The sequence below is a fragment of the Mchenga conophoros genome, linkage group LG4 (assembly GCF_057382185.1).
Source record: "Mchenga conophoros isolate Kocher_MC1m ecotype Shallow Benthic linkage group LG4, M_conophoros_male_GT1.1, whole genome shotgun sequence".
NCBI lineage: Eukaryota > Metazoa > Chordata > Actinopteri > Cichliformes > Cichlidae > Mchenga > Mchenga conophoros.
In genome coordinates this window covers 449,864-468,226 of record NC_140529.1, presented here as the reverse complement: position 1 = coordinate 468,226, position 18,363 = coordinate 449,864, and the positions used below count along the sequence as shown (strand labels likewise).

General features: G+C 42.5%; 2 pseudogenes; one reads left to right on the top strand and one right to left on the bottom strand.

Annotated features, from left to right (window-relative positions):
- On the top strand, positions 1-10,192 carry LOC146575213 (protein cramped-like; annotated as a pseudogene).
- Positions 10,141-14,401, bottom strand: LOC146575212 (peroxisomal reductase activating PPAR-gamma-like; annotated as a pseudogene).
- Positions 14,402-18,363: the final 3,962 nt, after the last annotated feature.

The following is an 18,363-nucleotide window of genomic DNA, read 5'->3' as shown; positions in this document are numbered from 1 at the left end:
GTGGTGGAGCTCCACAGGAAAGTTTCCAGCCTCATAGAGTATCTGAAACAGAAGTGGGCTTATCATGACCAGTGGATTGTATCCTTTTTAAAAAAAACATTACAGTGCAATATGTATGCAAAACTCTTCAGAGTGTTTTTCATTCCTAGTGTACATATTAGAAATGTACTGCTCTAACATGCTGCTTTCTGGGGCATATACAGTGGGGCAAAAAAGTATTTAGTCAGCCACCGATTGTGCAAGTTCCCCCACCTAAAATGATGACAGAGGTCAGTAATTTGTACCAGAGGTACACTTCAACTGTGAGAGACAGAATGTGGAAAAAAAAAAAATCCATGAATCCACATGGTAGGATTTGTAAAGAATTTATTCGTAAATCAGGGTGGAAAATAAGTATTTGGTCAATAACAAAAATACAACTCAATACTTTGTAACATAACCTTTGTTGGCAATAACAGAGGTCAAACGTTTACTATAGGTCTTTACCAGGTTTGCACACACAGTAGCTGGTATTTTGGCCCATTCCTCCATGCAGATCTTCTCGAGAGCAGTGATGTTTTGGGGCTGTCGCCGAGCAACACGGACTTTCAACTCCCGCCACAGATTTTCTATGGGGTTGAGGTCTGGAGACTGGCTAGGCCACTCCAGGACTTTCAAATGCTTCTTACGGAGCCACTCCTTTGTTGCCCGGGCGGTGTGTTTTGGATCATTGTCATGTTGGAAGACCCAGCCTCGTTTCATCTTCAAAGTTCTCACTGATGGAAGGAGGTTTTGGCTCAAAATCTCACGATACATGGCCCCATTCATTCTGTCCTTAACACGGATCAGTCGTCCTGTCCCCTTGGCAGAAAAACAGCCCCATAGCATGATGTTTCCACCCCCATGCTTCACAGTAGGTATGGTGTTCTTGGGATGCAACTCAGTATTCTTCTTCCTCCAAACACGACGAGTTGAGTTTATACCAAAAAGTTCTACTTTGGTTTCATCTGACCACATGACATTCTCCCAATCCTCTGCTGTATCATCCATGTGCTCTCTGGCAAACTTCAGACGGGCCTGGACATGCACTGGCTTCAGCAGCGGACCACGTCTGGCACTGCGGGATTTGATTCCCTGCCGTTGTAGTGTGTTACTGATGGTGACCTTTGTTACTTTGGTCCCAGCTCTCTGCAGGTCATTCACCAGGTCCCCCCGTGTGGTTCTGGGATCTTTGCTCACCGTTCTCATGATCATTTTGACCCCACGGGATGAGATCTTGCGTGGAGCCCCAGATCGAGGGAGATTATCAGTGGTCTTGTATGTCTTCCATTTTCTGATGATTGCTCCCACAGTTGATTTTTTCACACCAAGCTGCTTGCCTATTGTAGATTCACTCTTCCCAGTCTGGTGCAGGTCTACAATACTTTTCCTGGTGTCCTTCGAAAGCTCTTTGGTCTTGGCCATAGCGGAGTTTGGAGTCTGACTGTTTGAGGCTGTGGACAGGTGTCTTTTATACAGATGAGTTCAAACAGGTGCCATTCATACAGGTAACGAGTGGGGGGACAGAAAAGCGTCTTACAGAAGACGTTACAGGTCTGTGAGAGCCAGAGATTTTCCTTGTTTGAGGTGACCAAATACTTATTTTCCACCCTGATTTACAAATAAATTCTTTACAAATCCTACCATGTGAATTCATGGATTTTTTTTTTTTCCACATTCTGTCTCTCACAGTTGAAGTGTACCTCTGGTGCAAATTACTGACCTCTGTCATCATTTTAAGTGGGGGAACTTGCACAATCGGTGGCTGACTAAATACTTTTTTGCCCCACTGTACCAGCTTGTGTCGAATATAAACTGGTCCTTAACTTTGAAAACTCAGCTTAAGAGTCTCATGGAGAGAGAGGCTCTAGAAGGCAACCAGACCAGCACAGCCTCTCCCAGCATAACTCAGAAGGAAGAACTTTTTCTTTTTCCAGCTGAGAGCTGCACATTGACTACACTGCCTGGGGTGGCACGTGTGGTTCACTCCAAAGCGTCCTGCACTGTCCATTGGATCGAGAGTGGCAAGAGCCGACCTAATGCCAAGGAGTTGCCAGCTGCCCAGATCCTGGGCATCCATGCAGCTCCACAACCTCGAACTGGCAGCAAATCTGGGCGGGGAAGCGCTGCTGTTGCTGGTGCTTCACTGACTATAACGGGTGATGCTCGTCGAACTGAAACCCCCAACCCTGATCCATCAGCAGACAGTTCTGCAAAGGTAGAGGAGAAGAGACTTCAGTCCCCTTGTGTCCCAGTTTCCTCTCAGCTGACTGTCAGAGAAGAGGGAGATGGGATGGGATCTTCTGATCCAGGAAAGGCCTGCACTGGCGTTGAGGTCAGTGGTGGTTTAGCCATGACCAGAAGCACGGACAGGTCATGTAGTGGTGCCGATGGCTCCGCTGAGCAGTACAAAGAGGAGCAGAGCACCAGCGCGTCTTCCTCGGAGGCAAATCAGCCTCCTTCAGTCAAACCTCCAGTGACTGGCTCAGACGAAGCCGTGTCGCAAGCTTCCCCACCAGCGACCAAAGAACGGGTCGTTGAGCAGATCAGAGAGGAAGGCTGGAGCGCCCGTGACGCAGAGAACGTCACCCTGGCCGAGCTGTACCTGATGTTTGGGAAGCCAGGCAAGCTGCAGCTGGAGTACGAGTGGCAGCCGGTCACAGCTCCACCCAGCAACTCAGAAGAGGGACAAGCCTCAGTGCAGCCAAAGCCCGACAGGACAAATCGAGTTTTGCGCTGCTTACTCAAGCTGGTTTCCACTGAAGTCAACCCCAAACCTCTGGTAAGTTTTCCCTTTTCTGTCTTCCAAGATTGTGGCCTGGTGTGTTGTTTAAATTACAAGTTGAAAAGATGAAAAATGTGTAATTATCAGTGGCATTAAGGCTTAAAATTAAACATTTTTAAGATGCAGCAGTGTGAAGAGTTTATATTCCGTACAAAGCCAGCTGATGAAAAACATGTTACTGGTTATGTACTATGAACACCACAGGTTTTTTTTTTTGTTTGGTTTTTTTTTGTCTTTTTCAATGAAAGTGCTATTTCGAGATAGGAGCATATCATGTGTCTTTTCCTTCAGGCTCCAGAGCTGTGCTCCACAGCCACATCACCCCTCAAGACCTATCAGGAGGAGCAAAACCAGGTCCTCACACCTCCGGCGAAGGGTCCTGTTGCAGGCGCCCGTAGCCCCAGCTGTGGGCGGCCGCAGGCGTCTTTGCGCATGCCCAAGTTACAGCTGCCAAGTGCTGGAGGTATTTATGTCTCTCTCCTGCTGGCTTTTGTGATAAAGTCTTTTCTGTACTTACAGTGCTGTAGTTATTAAACAGCGAGAAGTAATTATGCAGCACCGATGCTTCCTCTTTAGAAGTTGTCTTCAAATAGCTGCCTTTCCTGATGTGGCACCACATCTGTTTCAATCCTGTTCAGGTGGGCGCAACCTTACCCGCTCTCTGCTGGGTTCTACTGCAGTTGGCGAATCAGAAAGCAGCGTGTTCGCAGTACCCACCACGCTGCCACCCAACAGCTCACGGCACAACCGAATGTTCTCCCCTAACAAAGAGGCAGAGCTAGCCTTCAGACAGCAGCTCGACTCGATCAGTGTAAGCCAGAATAATGCATCATTTTTTGTTTATGCCAACTGTACAGAGACATAATTCATGTATTAACGAGCATTAATATGTGCTTTTTTCTTTTCTTTTTCTCACAGATGCAGTCAGATCTTTTCCTTTCTAGACAGAGAAAACCTCGGAACAGACAACTTCGCAAACCACTTGTAGTTCAGGTGAGAGCAAGATCATTATCCATTCATCAGTTCTGGGCTTGGTTGGGTGGAAGGCGGGTTTTCCTAAGTGTGTTTTTGTTTGGCCACTTCTTTCTCGTTCACAGCGAACACTGCTGCCCAGAACTACAGGAGACACTCCTCAACACGTCTGCTCCTTCTCCATCCTCTCCAACTCCTCTGCCACAGGTACTCCTCAGATGGCAGGACAGAACGATAGAATATGTCGTCAGCTGAGGCTGGAAATGTTTAGGGCGTAGTTTTACAGTATGCATTAATGAAATCACAGCTAAAAACGATTTCTCTTTCTCAGCAAGACCCTCTGGTAATTGTCTGCTCTCTCACTTCCTGTTTCTTCCTTCAGGAACTGGATCTTTCCGGCCGATCCATCCCCGACTAGCTCCTTCCTCTCGCTCTGTCCAAACTAAAACAACCCCAGCAACATCCAGCTCTGCGGGGGCCAGCCAGCTCTCTAGTATGGACTTCTTCTGTTATCTACTACATTTTTCTGTTTTATTGAAATATTGATAAACTCTACACCAAATATACTGCAAAAAAATTACATATTGTTGTTTTTATGGGGTCAACAACTTTGCTTTTATAAGCACCCAGTTTCACACCTTGGCTCAGGCGATTAGAGGATCATCAGGGGTCCTTTTGTCCCTCTGTGGGGGGATACTCCCACTAGGTTTAAATCTGGGACTCCCCACCATTTGACCTTAGAACTGAAGAAGCTTCTCGGATGAGAGGTGAAACGTCTTCAAGTAACTTAAAGAAGTCCAGATGCTTTTCTTTGTAAGCTCCTTTGACTACGATGACCTGGATGACTGAGAACCTTCACAGACATATTTTATAAAATTGCTTAAAAACATATTTAAGGTCCAAGTTGTATTTGTGTAAGATTCCTGTGTCAAAATCTAGAACTCTGAGAAGGTCAGTGACAGACAGTATTTCTGTGCAGACGACAGAAGCAAAAACATTTTTCCAGAAGACCTTGGACCATCCTTTTTTTTTTTTTTTCTTCCTGCTCTGCTCTTCACATGCTGTTGCTGTTGATGCTTATCAGGAGTGATATGACAAATCTCTCGTTTGCCTGAACTGTTAATACTTTCAGGTGCCATTGACCTGGCAGCTAAGTCTGCAGGCATCATCCCAGGCAGTCCCTGTCGGGAGGTGGATTCTTCCACTGTGGATAACAGCGCTCTTCTCGCCACCACTCCCATTGCTGATGCTGAGCCAGACTCTCAACTCCACCAGCAAAATGTTCCAGAGGTCAGAGACACACACACACACACACACACACACACACACACACACACACACACACGGACTAGAACCCTCCTTCATTTGATGTCTCCTCCTTGCCTGTGGCATTAGAATAAATGCTATTGCCCATTACCATCTTGGAGTGTTACATTTAAAACGGTCAGTTTTTGATTTATCTTACTTTAATGAAAGTTATTGCTCACTCTAATGATTTTCTGTTTATCTGTGCGGTGTAGGCCAGGTTTTGCATAATGTTTTTCTTTTTACTGTGCATCTGTCGTACAAGACTTCACAAATGATTTAGTAATTTTTATAGATTTTCTTTGTAGACATTATTCTTGCATACAGTTGTCATATTCATGATCACCTGTTTATTTGTCTGTTACGGTTTAAAAACAAGCTGCTCCAAACAGTTTGCCCTGATGGGATAAATAAAGCTGTTTGTATCGCCATCAGAGCGTTTCCTTGCTCACAGTGGACCTTTGTGAGGGAACACTTGGCTTAGTTAAAGGCAGTGAGTCTGCGTAACCTCATTTGTTTTCCAGTCGTAGCTGATCACCATTTGGTAAAGAAAATTGTCAGCTATGCTTGAATAAATGGTTTAAAAAAATGTGATGTGCTAAGTTAAATCGCTCTTTCCATAGAATGGCGTACCACCTCCGTCTCCTGGAGTCACCGGCGGGGGAGACTCACTCCTCTCTCCCCCGAGCGTTGCCTCGCTCCTTGATATCTCACTCCCAGGCCCTCCTGAAGAGGCTCTAACCCCCGGAGAACCTCAAACGCAGATCAGCGACTCCATCATCGAGCTTGCCATCAACTCCACACATTACGGTGCGTGCACGTGCAGACGTCTTACCCGAGCCATATTGACAAGAAACTGCTAAATAAAGCTTGATGATGTTTGTTTAGTGAAATGGAAAGTGAGAGTAGGTTAGAAAGGTTTTGTAATTACCACTGAGGTCAGCTTTGTGGCTCCACAGCATTAATTCCTCTGCAGGTTGTGGAAAAGAGTGCACGTTGACATCCAAGCAGCTAAACATCTGAGCCTGCTGAGTTTAATCGCTGATATCTCATTTCTGTTTGCCTGCTGCACTGCAGGTGAGGAGGCTGCTCTCTCTCCAGCCAAGCTGGGCAACAGCGACGGCTCCAAACTGCTGGCCTCGTCTCCCTCGCTCAGCCCATCCAGAGGCTGGATCCCTTCACCCAGCCACGACCCTCAGTGGTACCCCAGCGACTCGTCTGACTCCACACTGGGATGCCTCCTTTGTAAGAGTTTTTTTGCTTCCTTTCTCAAGAGTGTGCCAGAAGTTACATTTTAGGCCAAGAAGAACAGAATATTAAGTGGATGTATTTTTATCATTACTTCCCACTAAAAATGCTGCATACAGCAGCACGTGCAGTCAACATTTACAAAGATTTGTTTGTAAAATCCCCAATATTACTAACACAGCTGTATGATGAAAGGCCATTTACTCAGTCTTTTGCTCTTATTTTCCTTGCAGCCAGCATGGTCTCTCCTGATAAGGGCAGACGGACCACCCTAACCCCCACTGGCCCCTCCAGTGGCACAGCTCTACTCGGTCCTAGCCTCCTGGACTGCAATTCTCATGATTCTCATGATTCAATCCCGTGGCCTTCCTGATGTGGCAGAGGTAAGTAAATGCTTGTTGATTAAATGAAAGAAAGTTGTGACTGAGAAGCAACACTTGCCACAAACACAACACAGTCTGAATCTCAGCAACCAACATGTTATATGTTATTAATTAGTCTCTAAAATGTAAATGTAAAAACATCACTTCCCATTTTAAAAATAACCTGCATTTATATCCACTCTGAAAATGTGGTTCTTATCCCTTTTTGGATCTGTCCTGCTGTGCAAGTGGACTCTGACCCAGAGCCGGTTGTGTTAGGGACCACATGGTACCTTTTGGATAGATCAGCTTCTGGGCTGATCCACCAAATTTTAGGTGATTTTTAATGAAAAACTTGTTGAGTCACACCCTGAGATTCAGACACCATACCTTTTGAAATGCTGACAGCATTTAATATCTGAATCTCAGTCTGTGAACACGTTTCCATTTTTAGTGCTCTCTCTCGCTCTCTTGCGTGCTTTGATAGCGACTTTATGAAGAAATGAATCGGGAGTGTCAGTTAGCTGGTTCAGGTGTGGCAGGAGGGGATGAGGCAGAGAGAAGCTCTAAGTTTGTTAAAGATAACCTGCCAGTGAGCAGGTTTAGTTCAGATTGTGTTAAGTGATTCATCTCAGGGTTAACAAACGCAGACTTGTTAGCTTAAACCTGTTTCCTGGGATGGGGCCCAAACCTGCCTGGGAGGTGAATAGAGCCCGGTGACTGTTGCCTCCTGTGTTTGGACTAACACATCTGCTTTTTCAGTAAATAATTTAATTTCATTGACAGATATTGATGTGATGAACTTTTCCCCCCCTGCACTCTTGACCTAAAGTATGAAACTGTTCGAGGGATGTCTGGAAAAATCTTGTTTTTTGGGGGTTTTTTCTCCTTCTTGGATTTGCCCTTGTTGTCAGTCTGAAAGCTCTTTGGTGTTGCTTGCAGATGGATTCTCAGCTTGCTTGTATGATGAGTGAGAGCAGCATAGACTACATCGCTCGCTTCAATGATCTGGCTCAGGAGCTCGCCGTAACTGAGCCCTCCATTCCACCTCCCTGAGGAAGACTCCACCAAGCCATGGTCATCTGTACCTCTAATCTACAGCCAGTTCCAGGCATTTCCACAGTTCCAGGAGAGAGAGACACAAACTTCTGGGCCCACACTTGGAAGCAGTGACTACTGCTAGAAATTCAAAACCGATTTGCAGCCAGCAGCTGCAAATTACCCCAACTTTTACCACGTCTGGTTCTCACACCTGTCGATAAGCAGGCCATTCCTAAAAAGAGACCAAGGCAGAACTTTGCTCACCTAGAGCATCATGTTGTTGGTGACAAGAGGTACTGTAAGTGAGGAGAGGAGAGGTTTCCTCTCTGTCTTCTCCCTGTTTGGAGAAAGAAGACTGGGGAGAAAGGCCAACCCCATCCCCCCTCAAAGCCATCCATGGCCTGTTTGTAAAAGTGCAATAATAGGTGGTCAACCGTGACCATTGTTCAAAAGCGAGTTGCGTTGGTTTCACTGAACTGTTCTCTAAGGAACAATTCCCTTTAAATACAAACACTTTAGATAAAACAAATGAGTTTACAAAGATACAACCTCATGTACAGGAAAATACTATGCCATATCCGAACAAAATATCTGATCTTTCATGTCTCTTCCTGCTCTCGGTGTGTGAGTGCATGAATGTATCTGTGTGTGCGTGTGTATTAAAGGCTGTAAGGCTGACCGCTCAAAATGTGCAGTTCAGATCATCAGCTGGTGGCAAACAGCCACTGGACTGTGATTTTTATTAAAAGTAATGTCGGTGAGAAAGAGATACTTGGCATAGTTCAGTAGCAAAAGTGGAACAAAACAAAGTGATGTGTAGAAGTTCATTTTTCCTGTTGGCCTCCTTTTTTCTTTTCTTTTTGTTCCTCATCTCTTATGAGTTCAGGTGTTACAGATTGTGTTGTAGTCACACGTGTTTGGAATCGGGTTCTTCATTTCTCAAACCCACATTTAAAAAAAAACAAACAAAAAAAACAAAACAAAAAAAACAAACAAATACAAATAAAAAATGGCAGCTTGTTGGTTGACTCCACTTGGGTAGCTCCACAGATGCTGAAAATGTTATTGGAATTATTTTATTGTTGCATTCATTTCTCATTAGTTTTGTGTGCAGAGATGCAAGTTCAAATATTGGATTTTGTTGCATAAACAGGAATACCTTTTTAGATATTTAAGCCCTCTTCACACGTGTGGTATTTGGAGACTGAATCAGAATGTTTTAAAGAGTCTGTGCTGACAGTGCTTATAGCCACAAACAGCATAATGTGCGTAATGTACTGTTCTTCATGGTTGTTGCGTCTGAATGAAAGCCTTGAGGAACGTTCACATTAAAACGTTTCCTTTGACTCGGCGCTTTCCCAGCTCCTCATTCGCAAGCTGCAATAGGGAGAATTTCCCTCCTGTATTGTAGATGTGAGCGTGAATTGCACAGGAAGGTTTTAATGAAGGGAGATGAACAACTCAAAAAGATGCGCGTGAGCGGCAGCACTCTGATGCGTGCCTGTCTGTTAACATACATTCAGGCTTGCGCTGTTTTAAAAGGTGACCTATCCAGACCTGAAGCTTCCAGATCAACAGCAAGGAGGGCGTGTCTTTGTTTACTTTTGCTGTCGTTTTCAGTAACGCTGACACAACAGGTGGGCGCTCTCTTGCCGACGCCATCGATTACAAGGAAATCTAACAATGTTGCTCATTTACTTTCCTTAGTTCTGTTGCTTTCTTGCCGTCCTAATTAGTTCAAACAAATGAGCTGGCTGCAGCCACACATTCATTTTGTTTGACAAACTAGAATTATGAATGTCCTGGCTACTATTGAGTTCCCAGTAGAAATACACTCCATAAGAGCGAGCGGTTAATTTAATGAAACACTAAAGCCATAGTTGACTCCATTTATTTTAATTTTTGTTTTTTATTATATGCCCCCAAATTACTTTCCTCTGACTAGTGGATGCTAACAAAACACTATGACTAAAGAGTGGCTCTTGCATGTTACAGAAGCAGACATCGTTTCTCTGAATTTTTCATGCAGTACAGACTCATTGCCTTCACATTTAATTTGATCAACCAGCATCATCTCTATGCAGCTGTGTGAACCCGTTTGGTGTAAACTGTTAGACCTCTTTGTCATTCCACAAACGAGATTGTAAGACGATCTAACAAATGTAAGCGCTCCTGTGGTGTTAGTTTGTGAACATTTGGAAACGCTTGATCTTGTCACACTAGATGATTCTTAATAAGGAATCCTATTGAAGGATGTATTTGTACAAATGGAAATTCCAGTATTCACTGCGCTTTTGTAACATAATGTAAATCATTATTTGGACTATTTATTGTTAATATTTCTGAGACAAGTGTTTTTTCTGTTTTAATTTAAGGTGACATCCAAGAAAGGAGGAAAAAAAAATACTGTTTTCAGTTTGTAAAAGGTGTTTTATTCTGTGCATAAAGATAGTTATAAAAACCTGCCTGTTTTCTTGTATTCACTGTGTTTGGGGGATACACAGCAGTTCATATGCAAGCTTGTACAAAGTTCGGTCTTTGGCCTTGGGCTTGTTTCTGACAGGTTTGTCAGCTTCTCCAGAGATGGATGAGTGGTTTATCCGCACAGACTCCACACTGAATTCCTCGCTGCTCCCAATAAAAGTACAATCATGCTCCAATCCAGACGACACTTTAAAGTGACAAAGAATATTAGCCGGAAACAAAAACTCGACTGCACGTACGTGTGCTGAAGTGACTCATTTTCAGTGATGTGCTCTGCATACTGCATGGAAAATATGACCCAGAAACAGGTCGGGTGCTGCACCATTTTTCAATGAGAAATTGTTGGCAAACGTTGACTTTGTAACCACAGTAGATATTTTAAAGGAGAGTAAGTGACACAGTTGTGGGTAGACATTCTGCCAAAACATCAGACATGATTCCTTTACCACAGTTTGGTTTATTTAAGCTGTTCTGTTTGCATCAGGAGTCCCAAATTATGGAGTTCAAATTAAACCATCTCTTCTCACCAGCCTGCAAAATGTGATACTGCAGGCTTTTGCCAACAATTTTTGTTGTTTTTGGGTGGGAAGGGTAAAAGTTTCTCAGACATGACAGACAATATCAACATGTAAATTAGACATTAAACAATGAATAGTACAAAAACCCACTCCAGCTCTGTCCCAGATGTTATAAAACAGATCTCCTCATTTCCTCCAAAGTCTTGCTTATTTCAGGTCCTAGACCTCACCAGCTCGAACATCACTTATCCTTAGGTTTTTGCTCCTTTCGAGCGCGCGAGGACATGAGCTTGAAGAAAAGTGCAGGCCAGAGTGTGCGGAGGTATACTGCAGCAGTGGGCAGAGGGCCGGCCAAAACCACGTCTTTACTTTGCTGACGAACAGCCTTTAGGACTTCCCACGCCACGTCCCTGGGGTCCCAGCCCGTAGCTGTAGTTCTGTCCAACACTGAGCGGTAGTTGCAAAGACAAGAGACATGTTGCATCATTGATACAAGAGAGTACAGATTACTTCAATTAATTCAAATTACTTTTATTTATATAGTACCAAATCACAACAGCAGTTGCCTCGAGGTGCTTTTTAATGTAAGGTAAGAAAGACCCTACAATAACTTATAAATTACTCTGGTTATGTTGCTTCTTACTTTTATTATTTAGTTATAAAAATCCATTTGGCTTGTAGTCTTTTCCTTATGTAGTCAAAAAAAAAAATCAGTAAGAAAACACAAAATCCCAGCTGGCATCAAAGATCCACACACATTCCAACACCACCTTAATAACTCTGAGATTTATCACCTGTTACCAGCTGACTCTTAAAAATGCTGCTTTTGCTACTGTTACTCTTTTGTTCCATCCTCTCACTGCCTCACCTCCATACTTGGATCCATCTCCTGTGACAGCATTGATCGACAGGTTGGTTCAGATGTACCCGGGGCTGATCACAGTCACTGGGATCCCGTAGCGCTCCATCTCTGCCCGCAAGCAGTCGAAGTAGGCCTGGGTGGCGTGCTTGGACGCAGCATCTGACCAGCATGAGACAAATCAGAGGCTTGCTTTAGTTACCCTCCTCCTGCTGGCAAACTCATGTTGTGTTTGTTTGCATTAATCAAAGACGACTTACAGGCTGACCGGTAAGGAATGGCTATCTTCCCCTGGACGCTGCTAATCACTACAATATGGCCGCTGTGCCGGCGAACCATGGAAGGCAGGAGAGCTGTGGAGAGAGGAAAGAAATGAAAGAGAGAGGGCTGACTCATATTCATGATAATCTTCACCCAAATCTCTACATAAATGACTTATTAACTTCACATTTAGCTCGGCTCTTTCAACCACAAGCCAAAATAAATGAAAACATCCCGTACGCTGAAACCAACAAGATTAAACAAACCTTGTGTAAGAGCAACGGGCCCGAAGTAATTTGTCTCCATAACATCCCGCTGAACTGAAATGTGAGTCTCTAGTATATTGCCAAGGTAACTGATTCCAGCATTATTAATGAGGATGTCCACTTGTCCGTAACATTTCAGGATCTCTTCTGCAGCTCTCTCCACCGTGTCTGTTTTAGCCAGGTCGAAGACAACAGTACAGGGAGTGTGAATCTGGTGGATAACCAAAGCGAAACAAAACGACTCTTTACAAATGGATCCTTAGAGGCTAAGCTATAGTTCAGACAGACCAGACTTTATTGTGTTACTCCTTTGTGTGTATATACATACCAGTTTCTGTGTGTTTGCTGAACTCGCTGTTAGTTCTTGGACCACCTGCTGCAGGCGAGCTGCGTCACGTCCACACAAGCCGTGCACCTGCAGCGTGGAAGACCCGCGCAGACTCTACAATGCAGAATTCTCGTTGTAGATTAGTGAGCATAAAACAGGGGTGGGTGCAGAGAGCCACACCACTAAGCTGAACTCAAATCTGCTCAGTATCTCTTTAATTCTTACCAGGAGCACTTTATAAAACTGAAATAAGCATAGAAGAAAACTGCTAACATTTTTATCATGATATAATAAACATTCCCCAAAACAATTGTGCACAAAATGTCCATATTTTTGCAAAATTTAAAAGACTTAACTTTATTTTAAAATAAGTGCTATTGCTATTTTTAATTATTTTTTCTTGCTCAGCTACAGGAATCTAGTCCGTCTTGAGTTTCTACAAGTGCATCCAGTGAATCAACAGTGCAACAAACTGAAGTTAACGGTTTTAGTTACAACACCAACAGCATGGTTCACTGACTTGCACAACACCTTCTGCTGTACGATTCAGCGGGAAAAAAAAGCAATTTTACTTCTGGCTTCATTTCAGTCACTTTATCTTGCATCTGCTTTAAAAGTCCCACATTTTTCCCTGTCAGATTTTGACAGGTGTAAGTTGTTTACAAACAAACAAACCTTGGTAGTCCCTTTTACTGAGCCTGTGGCTGCTAAACTCTTTTCGTTGTCCCATGTAAAAAATTCATTAACAGGGCTGGGTCATCACAACTGTCATCCACAGCCACCAAGCACTCTTTGATAAACTCCTCAGAGGATGGCTTGTTTGAAATCACAAAGCTGGTCTTGCCTGCTCCATCCCTGGATGTGTGAGGCTTAGTGAAAAGTCCTGTTGCTTTTCGCAGATTTGCTAGCAACAGTCCAGCTCTTTTCTCTCTCTGTTTAGTCTCACAAAGGGGATTCAATCTGTAATCCATAAACAGAGCACTCTGCTCTCCACAAACTAAACACATGGCTTTACCTCTGACTTCAGTAATTAAATATTGAGAAGTCTACGTCCTGTTAAAAACTCTACACTCCGTATCAATCTTTCCTGTTTTTAAAGGTCAGCTGACATCTTTCGGGGCTAGAAACTCTCAGAAACAAAAGATCAGGCACACTTACAGAGGAGATGCATTCGCTCACAAACATGTGTTTGTAAAGTAAAAAAATAGCATTCATGTTCAAAATAGAAGTGACAAATTTGTAATGTGGTTTCCTACAAAAATCAGGAATCCACTCTCTGACCAGGAATTTATCAAAGAGTGTTTGGTGTCTGAAATGGGACAAAATGATTCATGTATACGTATATATGTTTAAATCCTAATTTCCCATTGATCGCACGCAGACTGGTCCGAGACAACCAACGGGCAGTACAATGTCCAAATCTGATAAAGAACTACAACTACATGTTGGCATCTGCACAACAACACTGAAGAATGAGATTGCACATTATCTAAATAAAAGCCTACTAGCACTAAAGCAGTATGGTTTAGAGAGTTTGCACATGTAAGCTGAAATGAATGAATGGAGGCTGACCTTTCCCGAGTCCAGAGCTGGCCCCAGTTATGACCACTACAGCACCTTGGACTGAAGCCCCTTTTCTGAGACGTACAAGTATCCGGTACAACAATACGACTCCCAAACCGGTTAAAACCACCGGTAGCATTCCTCCTCCCATCACACGCTCCATTACTTGGCAATCACCAGCTACCTGCAGGTAAAAAATAATCAGTAAATACCTTATAAGAAATTATTTACTGTACCTTTAAAGTCCATCTGAATGCAACTACCAACATGACAATAATAAACACACATACAGCCAAAAAAGCGGGGGAATTAAATGGTAATTCATTGTAATAAGAACAGTAGGAGTTATGGATCTTCCTTTATCTTCTTAACCACTTAAGCCCCACCTGCTAGCAACAACCAATAACTTGATATCACCAGACTTCGGACAATCTTATTAAGCAAATGTTAACTAAATACATGCATCACTTAGCACATTAATATTCGCATGGTTAAAAAGTACAGTTCAGTATGCCAGGTGAACACCTTGCACATGCACACACTGGGTTTAGCACTAGCTTGTTCTGCGCAGGCAGTGTCAAAATAACGGCTACTGAGGCTAAAGCTAACAACAGCTAGCATCTCTAGCAAATACTAACAAGTGTTGGTTTGTAGTTCTGTTTTTTACAGGTCTCACCTGAGCCGAGCTGCTGAGCAGAGCAGCAGTAATGTGTCAATGTGTCTCCTCTTCTTTTAGCTGATCTTCTTCCTTCTGTTTTGTCTTTATTGACGGTTAGAAAAACAGCTTTTGGTCGCTTTAGCGCCACCGTCTGATCTGGAGTATGCACTTAACAAAATGCGCTCTTTCAAATGATTAACAAATAAGGAAATAAGCTATTATTTCTCGTAAAGCTCATAATTTGATAATTTGCTATATTAATGCTTTACATTTATATTTAGAGGTCTTTTTAAACCACTAGTGCCTATTTAATCAGCTGCTATCTTCTTCATTGCTACATGATCCATTAGAAGTGTGCTCTACATCTCATTTCAGTTTTTCTTTTTAATTATTTAAAAATTCTTAGTTTACTTTATTTTTTATTATTTATTACAAATTGTAGGGTATTTGTCAGGTTCATATTCTTCAGAAGTCCATCCATCCATCCATTCACTTCCGCTTATCCTTTTCAGGGTCGCGGGGGGTGCTGGAGCCTATCCCAGCTGTCATAGGGCGAGAGGCGGGGTACACCCTGGACAGGTCGCCAGTCTGTCGCAAGGCTAACACACAAGGACAAACAACCATTCGCACTCACATACATTTGCACATTCACACCTAGTGACAATTTGGGTTATCCAATTAACCTATCCCCACAAGCTTCATGTCTTTGGACGGTGGGAGGAAGCCGGAGTACCCGGAGGGAACCCACGCAGACACGGGGAGAACATGCAAACTCCACACAGAAAGACCCCGGCCTGATGTTGGAATTGAACTCAGGACATTCTTGCTGTGCGGCAACAGTGCTAACCACCGTGCCACCGTGCTGCCCTTCAGAAGTTCAGAATGGAAATTGCATCACAAACACAGGAAGTTGACTCAGAGTCATGCAGACATCCTGAGTGTGAATAAATACAGCTGAGGTCAGAAGTTTACAGGGACTCACTATGGACTTTAATTTCATGATCTCTTTGAATTGTCCTGGGTGAAATGATTGTACAGCACACATTTTTAATTTCTTTAAAATGAACAAAAATTAGGTAAACAAGTTTGAACTGGTTTTGAACTTTCTCTAATCCAAGGTTACACGAGGTCAAACGTATGTACCTCTAAGGCTGTTGCAAGTTAAAATTTGTGCTTTATAAATATAATTATAAACGATTTTAATGTAACGTTTTTTTCAAGGGATGATTATACAGCGTACATCTTTAATGACTTTTAAAAAAAGACTTCTTTATTTTGGATTTTCTCTAATCCACACAGGGTCAAAAGTATATATAGGCCCAAATATATACATACACCCCCAGTAATATTTGGTTAAATGTCCTTTAGTAAGTTGTACTTCAACCAGATGCTTTTTGTAGCTATTGATGCTACCACCCTGGTTAACACTGTTACTAAGTTTTAAAGACTCAACATTACTGCCCTGAACTTACCTCTTGTCATTGTGGCCAAACAGGTCAATCTTTGCTTCGTCTGACCATAACACTCCGATTTATAAATCAAATCAAGGTACGGTTTATCATCTCATGTGACTTCTGATGTAGATGTGAGTTCCGGCCACATTTGAGACCTATCCAACACATTTCCCAAGGATACCAAGAATACACCGTTGTGTGGATTGTGATCTGGACTTTCAGAATCAGAATAGTTTATTGATCCCTTGGGGCAATTGTGTAGAAAGCATTATTTTTGCAAGAATTAGTTTCCAACCTGTGTGGTGTTGTAAACAGGGACTATAACTGTTTTGTTTTTTTAAAATCATGTCTAATAGGATTCTTTTTTTGTTATAGTTGTTGATGCATCTTTAATTAAATCTTTCCCTGCAGGTCTTCTATGGGTGGAGCCTCTAACCTGTTTGTGAGTCAGTTTTCAGTCCAAGCAAACAGTGTTTTATGTGCTGTCGTCTAAAATATTATAAAATTGCCTAAAATAGAAGTGTTTAAAACAGATCCTGTGCAGCTGCAAAGCAAAAATAAAAAACTCCCTCCAGGCAGAAGCGGCCATTTTCGTATGTGGGGAAAACCCCCACAAAAACAGAGGGGACAGGCTGGCACCAGAACACCATGGATGTGCCCCGAGATGAGTGTGAAAATGTGATTATCAACAAGCCCACCTGGGCTTCAGGTAGGCCGCACGCTTGTCCAGAGTTCACTTTGTCTTCAAGCTTTTTAATTTAAAACATAAAGTGAGGCCTACCCCAAGCTAAAAGAAGGCAGATTATGTTCTCAGATAAAGCAAGCAATGAGGGCGAAGCAGAGAAAGTACCTGCACAATACATTCACATAAATCAAAATGGAATTTCTTTGAGGACACAAACATCTGGGGAGTAAACAGCTGTTTCAATACCTAATCACAGATTGTGCTCTCTGTTGTACATGTTTTTAGTAAGGCATAATTAACTAAAAGGCTAGAGAGATGAAAGGATGCCAAGCTGATACCAGGCCTCAGTCACATGAGTGGAGATGTGGACATGCAATAAAGATCTGGCACTTCATATATTAAACTGATGAGAGGCTGTGTTCACCCCAGAAAGCTTCCAGAAATTTGGGCAAATGTCTGCTGTGAAGTTTTTAGTCAAACGAAATTGCAGGTCAGTTTAAAGCGCAAAATTGTGCAAGTAGTCCAAACTAAACCGTTCTTGAGATGCAGAAATGTTGTCACACACACAAAAATTAGACGATTGTGCCTCCAAACAAATTGCACTTACAAATGCTTGTGACATAAATGATGAAAACGGTAGGTGCAAAGTTGAGATTGAACAGTGTTACAGTTAAAATGATAAGCCAATGGCAATAGTTCTATTAAAATAATTAACGGCTCCACCCCGAGATTTGACCTGAAACGTGCTATTCGCCAAGGATGTCCTATTTCACCATATTTATTTTTACTTTGTACACAAATTCTTGCAACTAATAGTTCAAACAGTGTTGTACAAGGAATCACCATAGCTGATAAGGAGCTCGTCATCAGCCAGTTAGCCAATGACACCACACTCTTCTTGAAGAATGCAAACCAAATCCCTGCAGCCCTTACTGTGATTAGTGATTTCTCTGAGGCCTCTGGTTTATGCCTAAATCTAAAAAAGTGTGAGTTACTAGCAATTAAAGACTGCCCTGCAAATACTATCTGTAATATCTCTGTTAAACAAGAAGTCACATACTTGGGACTGTTAATATCCAAAGACCAAAAATCAAGATGCTCTTCAAACTTCACTCCAATTATACAGAAAACCCTAAAAAAGTTCAACCAGTGGCTGCAAAGGGACTTGTCTTTGAAAGGTAGAGTGTTAATTACTAAAGCTGAAGGGATATCCCAATTAACATATGCTGCTCTCTCCTTACATCTGGATAAGAAAATTAGTAAAGATATTGACCGTATGCTCTTTAATTTTATATGGAAAAACCGTACGCATTATATTAGAAAAACTGTTGTGATGAATAAGTACAAATCAGGTGGGCTTAACGTCTTAGACTTTTCTACTTTAAATAACACTTTCAAAATTAATTGGGCTAAACATTTTCTTAAAAACTACCTCTATCTGGAACTTTATACCATATTATATTTTCTCTCATTTTGGTGGCTTTAATTTTATTTTAAATTGTAATTACAATGGTGAGAAACTCCCTGTAAAGCTTTCATCCTTCCATAAGCAGGTC